Raw genomic sequence first — 9161 nt, 5'->3', positions numbered from 1 at the left:
ACCACTAAAACAAACTAACCTAACAAAACAACACCTTCAATTCTATTCAGCATGACAAGATAGAATTCTATTCAGTATGACAAGATAGTTTATTTAGCAATAATTCCTTGCCTATTTATTAATCTATTTATCCGTGTGTTGTCTTAATATAAAAAGTTCCTCGATTTCTGAACCAATGAAAAGAAATTTTTCAGGTAAAGGAATTTGACAAATAGCTTAAATAGTACCAACCTTAAAAACTTTCTTTCCTTAATACATTTTTATTTTTTCTTTTGTGGTGGAAATGAGGACTTTTTAGATTTAATAAGATTTACTTCATATTAACAATTATAAGTTCATTTCAAAGCGAAACTCAACAAAAATTAAAACAACAACAAACCAGGAAATTTCCTTTATAAAATATTTAAATATCTTTAGTAAACATGATATAAAATTCATATCCATACTCATTTTGGTAATTATATACCCACAATCTCATCATGACCTTTTGTTTTCCCTCTTAAATATTTATATTTATTTATGATTTTATTTATTTTTTTTTTGTTTGTTGTCTTGTGGTATTTCAACTATAGAAGCTGTCTGAGATAAAGAAGAAGAAAACCAAGGAAGTACTTAAATTGGTTTTATGCAAAGTGTAAGTCTCGCCGAAAGTGCGGATATTATTTTATGTCAAAGTATTTTTCTGCTAACATCGCAGCTACAGAGGCGTAACAGTCACAGTGGAGGGATCTGTGTGCCAAAGAAGACAGTGATTTTATATGATTTCCGGACTTAATTTTTACCAAATGGCATAAAATTATTTATTTTGTATTTCTGCAAATAATGCATAATAAATAAGATTTTTTTTTTGAGAGGCAATTAGGAAGATTATTTTGTAACGTTACACTTCTTTAAGAATTATGTCAATAATATAATAATAATAAAGATTATGGTTAAGGATTTATTTATTATATAAAATACATTTATATTACGAAAAATAAACAAAAAATATTAACAAATATTTTGAAAAAAATAATTGTTTTCGAGAAAATGATAACATATATACATATTTTTTAATAAAAAGGAGGTGTTTTTAATAAAAACACTTTTTTTTAAAAAAAGCTTCGGAAAGCGGACATATAGAAATCTTACATAATTCTTACCTAATTTAAGTAATTAATTTTGTTTAATTTCAGGAATAAAGTTATTAAATATTTTATTAATTATTAAAATTTTATTAATCATTGTCATACAAAATAAAAAACAATGTGTTTAATATATAATTAACTAAATTTAATTTAATAAAAAATGAAGAATGGTAAATATAAAAATATCTATGTACATTTTTATTTTTATTTTTATTTTCATTTTTATTTATTATTTTTTTCTATTATTTTAATTTTAAGTATTGTCATACATCATTGTCATACAAAATAAAAAACATTATATATATTATATATATTATATAACCAAATAATTTGTCCGTCACTTCTATATGGTTGTGTAGCGTTTAGCAAAGCTTCAAACACTACTACTCACCAATTAGAAATTGCACAAAGTCAGGCTCTAAGAAGACTTTTCAAAGTTCCTTGGTATATTAGGACGAATGACATCCTTAGGGACCTCAAGATTGATCCCATCAAAAAATACATAAAAGATAGAGGCTTGAAATTATTTGCGAAATCTGACAGACTTACTAACACCGCGTTATCAAATCTCAAAATAGTTACAGGCTCGTCGGGGAGGTATGCAGATCTGAGATCAATTATTACTTAGTCTGATAATGAGATAAATAATAATCCAGTCAAGGCACAAAAAGGGGTTTTGAAGAAACCTCGCAGTTAATATAGAGTAAAAGTACTCAGGTGCACTGACTCAACTTTCCTCAACATAATAATAATAATGTTTTTTATATTATATAATATATAAGTAACTATATTTAATTTAATAAAAGATGTATAAAGGTATATATTAAAATATCTATGTACATTTTTATTTTTATTTTTTAATATTTTTATCTATTATTTTAATTTTATAGTATAAATTTTAAAAAAAATTGTAAACAAAAGTTTATTATTATTTTTCCTTAATCTTTACAATTTAAAAACTCATAAATCAAAACTTTGATCCTTCGAACGATTTTGCTTTTCCCTTGGGATGCGATTTATACAAGTTCTAGTGTACATATACTTTAAATAGTAGCACTTAAATTAAAATCGTTCAACTTTTATGTGTTAAAAGTAAAAATTTGTATGCAAATAAATTAAAAAAAATTTAAATGATTAAAAAAAATCATATTAAAATGTATATATTTGCGAAGGAGTAATATTTGTAATAACTCCAAATCAACAAAATGATTTTAGTGCGTTGAAAAAGATAATCAAAAACATCATTGATTTAGAGGTAATTAATTTTAATTGCACATATATTGGTTTATTATATTTTTGTTTAAATATTAATTCAAATAAATTTCATGGCGAAAAAAATCAGTAACCGTAAAATAATTATTTCGCATTATTGGTTATCATTACATGATAAAAATAATTAAAAAAATTTTAACAATAAAATTAAAAACTAAATTGATTTATACCAAGTGCATGCAAACATTAATTTATTGAATTTTATTAATTATGAAATAAATTTTATTCAATACAAATTTAGATAAATTTTAAATATTCTAATTATTAGTTTATGCAACTATAATATGAATATTTAACATAACTAGTAAATGTTAAGCAATCCAATTTGAATTAATATAATAAATTCTTTTTTATAACTTTTAATGTTAATAATAAAAGTAATTCTTTATATTTGACATTCTCATATTCTCATCTTTCAATATTTAATATTTTGCAATAAATAATTTAAAGCTGAGAGATTATATCTCAACCGCACCGGATCCTGAAATATTTTTGTGACATTTGTGACAGTGAAGTTTGCAGCTCGCGATTGCCGCTTAAAATTCTGCTTGATGGCACATTTCAAATGCAAAGAAAATTAATTTTAATAATTAAGTTTATGCGTTGAAGTGCGTGAAACTTTGTGAAAAGTTAATTTCTGCTAAATTCTTAATGATGTGAGCACTCAAACTTTCTGAAAGGTTTTTAAGTTGTGTTTTTTGGCTCTTTTTTTGCTCTTTTCAGGAAGTCTTAGAGAGAAATTTGTCTTAAAACGTCAGATGTAGATACACACTGGTGGAAAGCCTTTTTGGGTTGTCTTTTCAGTTCACTCTGTGATTGCGTTTAGTGCTTTTTAGAGTTTTTAATACATAGAAAATAGTCGCAGAGTGTCATTTTCTAAAAGTAGATTATTTGTGGCATAACTGCGACATCATGTTTTGCTAAGAACTGTTAGATAGTAAAGGAATATCTACTGGTGCGCTGTCGTTTTTCTATATAGCTACATATAGCTGTATAGTTAATGTGACAAAGTTAGGGAAACGTATTCCGAATTATCTTATTGTGTATAACGTTTAATTGGTACTCCTTATTCACTGAAAGATCACTTAAAAAAGTTTAAGATGCTATTTGAGTAGTGGTCTTGAAATTGAATAAAATTCTTTACAGATGTGCTGAATAGTAAAATTTAAGTTTGAAGTACTTTATTCTTTTCATAACTATGGTTAGAATAATTGAAAAGAAAATTCACTCTTCTAATATAGTAATCCAAACGACAGTGATTAATATGGAAATAAATTATAACACTAATATCTTTACGATACATCTCAGTGACCCAAAATATACTAGCCTTAGTTGAAACTAAAGCATTATGTATTTTCAGAAGACAAGCCAGAGTGGAGTAATATTCCACCACGGTAAATCCCTGTCACGTATATAGAAATAAAATGTTCGAAGTATGAAACACATACATATGCAGTTGCATTTTAGTTTGTTAATTCTAACTCGTCTAACAAACTGAATGGTAATAGTAAGCAGGAAAAGTGTTTTTCTCTGTTATGCTCAATTTTTGTTAACGGTTTTTAGTATTACATATTATAGTACTTACGTAGGATCAAGTGGTTTCCAGATGGATTCTTAGCATTTTCAGTCTTGATTAGAACTGTATGCACGTTGCTTGTGGTGTATCTATATCTCTTAGATGTTCTGAATAAATTCCATATGCACGCTGTCAGGAAAATATAGGTATGACTGCTAACAAAAATAATAACAAAAAAAAAAAAAATAAATCATACTGAATTCAAAAATTTCTGTTATTGTTCATTAAATTAAAAAGAATTTTTAAAAAGTACAAATTAAAACAAACGAATTTTTTTTTTAAATAATGATAAAAACCTATATAAATAGTTATATAGAAATTATATGGCTTAAAAAAGCAGAAGGCGTAAATTAAAATTTATTTTAAAAGGATACAGATCTGCTCCTTCCAACAAAGTGACAACGATTCTGCTGCAGTTCAACCGCGAAAACTATTTGTGCAATTACTTCCTATTAAAAGCAGACATACTCGTGTTCTGGCATTTTCATGGCTAATGTGAAAACATGCTTACAGATCCCAAAAGATTAATTAAAAGTTAATTAAATATTCTATTTACATACATTGCAAAGGAGCAATTTGGTTTGATTACACCATGAAATATTATGCGTGGAGATGAACTTATGAAAAGTAATTAATTTTAAGTTTATGACAATGACACAGAATCTTCAGAGTTTTATATTTTGGTTTCATTAATATGGGAAAAAATATAAGTAATATAATAACAGTGTATATTATCAAGATTTTTCGCATCACTTCTCACAGGACAAATAAATTTAAATAAAACACAACTTAAGTTTGGATGAAGATACGGTTTCTTCAACTCAATTTTTAACAAGGAATCAACTTTTCTTTAACATTTTTTACATAAACAGCTTTTGGTATTATTATCTTATGAAATTAAAAAAATCGTTGACTTTTATCGCATATATTCCTTAAATTTAATTATATTTTTATTTAACTCAAGGAATTTATAATATGAATCTCTATATACATATTTTGCACTTTTAGCCACAAATATGTAGACCGAAATTTTATATAAACATAATATATATATATATATGGCATTACATCTAGCTTAAATATATAATATATCTATATATTTTGGGCATGACAGCTTAACATAATAAGTAAAAAGACATAACATAATAATTGAAGTTAAATTATTGAAGCATTGTTATATACTAAAAATGTTTATAAGGAATAAGCATTGCAAGAATTAGATTATATTTAACTGACTAAATGTCGGTGAACCTTCTTACTCTCAAGAGTAATATGCATTAAAAAGGAAGAATTTGATGAGAATTTGAGATTAGCCTTTTAACTTCCTAAAAGAAGATTTTATATATATAAATTTCAATTAATTTTGCTTTTTAAAAAAGAATGAAAGTAAAATTAAGAGCTATACAGAGAATAGTAGAAATAGTGCCTTAAATAATTATCATTAATTCCTGTATCTCCCACTGGAGCATAGGACCTCAATAAAGCACTTCTATCTGGTTCTGTTTTTCACCAAAATCTTTAGATCATTCGACGTTTTTCCGTACTTCTCGATTTCCTTTTACATTGTTATTCTTCATGTGTTTGTACCACGTCCCTTCTTACGGTTGCCTTAAGAATTTCAGATAAGAGTTTATTGGGAAATTTCTGTGGTGTCCTTTCGCCTAGCCACCGTCATTTTTATAATTTTATGTAATTAGTCATTGGTTCCAATTTACATTTTTCATATAAGTCGGAATTGAGAATACATCGAAGACATCTGTTGACGAAACTTTGGGTTTTTCCAATAAGAAAGTCCCTAAAATAATTGTAAAAACAAAAGCATTCGATTTTTATATTAAAATTTATATATTTAGTACATAATACCGACGAAATGTACTCTAATTATTTGAAAAATGTTTTATATTAACACCGTTCACGGTCCTAATTAAAGCGTTTGAACACAAACCAATTTAATATTTTATATTAACATCGTATTTAGCTTCAGCATCTTATATATAAAATGCATATAAGCTACGACACCTTAACATAATGAGAATTATAATTTTTTTTCAAATTATTGATGTTAAATATAATTATAATATATAATAAAATATAATATAAAATATAATTATATAATATAATTATAATAAATATAATATATAATAAATAATTCACCATAGAATTATATTTTTAGTGTATTTTTATATATTTGATACATTTTTGAGAACATATTATTGAAAGTAATGTCCATCATAAACTTTTTGTCTAATCCTTTGTCAAATTAAGAAGTCCTTGCCAAAAAAAAAATTGTTTTTTTGATGTCAAAAATGAATAGAAAGTATTAATTGATAGAATAGAAAGTATCATTTTGTGCTTATAACTACTTTTTAGCAATGACTCTCTACTATATATTATATTAGAATAACACAGAACACTTCGTATAAATTTAACAGTGATGGCTTTAAATTTATATATGATTATTATTAAAAATTAATAATTAAATTAAATCCAACAGTTCAGTTTGCAGAAAATTTAATGATTGAAGAGTTAAGTTTTTATGTCTTCGTTTATGCAATAATTGTTTGCAGTTCATATAAAGAATTTGCTAATGATCTCTTAATAAAGTTTTAAAAAAATGTATTTAAAATTGAGTATATCAACATATGCTTACATTTTTTATTAATCGTTATTTCAATAGCAATATGTTTAAAAAAAGTATATACGCGTTATAATTCCTTTATATAGTAATAAAAAATATTAATTTCTTAGAAGACTATAAGAGTATTAAAACATATTTTAGCCTGAGAACCTTTTACCAATATACTTTTACAAACCTTATATACTTTAAGCTATGGTATATATTTATCATTATACAGAAACATTCACACTTTACGTATAAAAATTATCTATTGAGTGCACAACTTATATATGTATATACGACTCAATAAAAAAAAATATATTAAAAATTTTATTATAAACAACGCTAATTCTCTCTTGAAAGATTGTATAAACAAACGCATTCTGCATTCACTATTATTGTCACTTTGATCTGTTTATGAAATCCTCATAATATTGAATCAATCTCATAGAATTATTATTGAAAAACTGTCTATTCAGCTATTGTTTTCACAGTAGCTTCTTGAACTCATAAATCTCTGATCAGTTCAGTTTTGCTTTTGCATTTAGAAAGTTAAGACGATCACAGTGTAATCAAGACTCCAAATATATTTTTTTAATAATAGAAAAATTGATGAACATGTCAAATAAAAGTGAATATCTCAATGAAATTTTGAAGTTGTGCCGAAATATTCTAAACTATTGGCATTCCGGAGTACAAGAGAATTTCCTAAAGTTCGATTTTAATGAGACACCTAAGGATATGGAGCAAACTGAAACCGATTACTCTGATGTACAGCAAGGTAAAATCCTACTAGAAGCAGACAATATAGATCATGAAGAAATTGTGATGCAAAGAGAAAGATGTTACTATTATATAATGTGCGAATCACTGGGAGAGATGAGATGTCCACTGTGCAAAGCTGAATTTTGTAGTATGTTTCACTATGAATCGCACAAGTCCATGTGCACTCAGTTTATTTTGGACTGATAATATTTAAATGTAATCAAAATGAACACTATTATACAATATATCTTTTTATAAACTTTTAAATTAATATGCGCTTCAATGTTGTAATAAAATTATATAAAAAATGCAAGTTAATCTTTTTCTAAGTCTGAGTTAATATTCAATTTATTGGCGATACGCTGCAAATGCAATAATATATATGCTTATTTACTTAATTTGAGGTACAGATATTTCTATGAGATTTGATTTAAGGTTAAAGATATAAAAACAAAAAAAACTAAGAAAATGAATAGTTGGGAAAGGTTTGACAAAATATCACATACTCATTCCGGTTTCATATTAAAACGGGTATGATGGGATGTTACTTTTACTTCACCGAGGCACCTAAAACCTTGTAGTTCCATTATAATGCATGTTGAACAAAATCACTTGTCACACTTGATTTGAGTTAAATTTTTTTATAATTCTCCTAATAAAATAAAGACTCATATCTCGAGAAACAAGTTTTAAATGTTTTTCCTAGAAATACGGACCAATGGTGTATTAAGAATTTTAGATTAATATTGAAATGGTCACTTCCCAGGTTTTACATGCGACAGAAACTATATTTTTTTGTTTAGGTACATTTTTGATATAATTAAGTAAATTAGTTTTTTATTTTATACTTTAAACAACATAAATTGCTTACATTTACCATTAACTTATGTAAATAAAATTATTAGAAAATTTAGTTTTAATTTCTGTTTCGGATTTATTATTATATTTTACTAAAAAATTGAAACTTACGAGATGATATATTTTTTAGAAGCATTTTAAAAAATTTATTTAACACAACTGGTGAGGTCGAAATCCATTTCGCTTGCATAAGATTGTGGAAATAGGTATAGCTGTAGTTCCATATCTTTTAATGTTGGTTCTTGTCTCAATACATGAGGCAAGATTAACACGTTGTAAAAGCACCAGTGTTTAAGATGATTTCGTCGAGATGTCCTTCAGATTGTCGGAACAAGGCTTATGTATGAATTTTGCATCCATAAAATATTTTCTTCTTATTGCCAAAAACATTTTTTCGAATCAGTTAAAGTAATACAATGGCGAATTAGTGCAATGTAAACTGGTTGAGCTTATCGACAATAACAATATTAGGCGATTGAAGTGTTAACAAATCCAAACAGATATCACTGGAATCTGAAATTATGATTATTTCCACAAATATTTGTAATTTGAATCAATAAAAAATAATTTCACACAAAAAGATATGGTCGCTTGAATAGGTAACAATTCAATCGCCTAACCTTGTATATGTAATTATTAATAGCAAATTTTATTGTCTGTTTTTAAATAGAGTTAACTAAAATTTTGAAAGTTGTCTATATATCAACATTTTTCAAAACTACTATTTTGTTAATTTTCAGATTGACCAAGAGTCTTGTTGAGATCACCTATAACTTACTGCTGTCCTTCGCTCTTAGTGGCGCATAAGGTCTCTTATGCGTGTATGAAATAACCATTAGATCACAATTAAAAATATTAGACCTATTTTACTAATGCTTATTTTTAAATAATTGTTTACTTTTACCTGCCCTTAATATTGAAAAATTTATTAAATCTATTTTATTAT

This window comes from Teleopsis dalmanni, chromosome 2, assembly GCF_002237135.1.
Source record: "Teleopsis dalmanni isolate 2A chromosome 2, ASM223713v2, whole genome shotgun sequence".
Taxonomy (NCBI): Eukaryota; Metazoa; Arthropoda; class Insecta; order Diptera; family Diopsidae; genus Teleopsis; species Teleopsis dalmanni.
The sequence above is the reverse complement of the archived record's forward strand: the minus strand, read 5'-3'. Positions refer to the sequence as shown.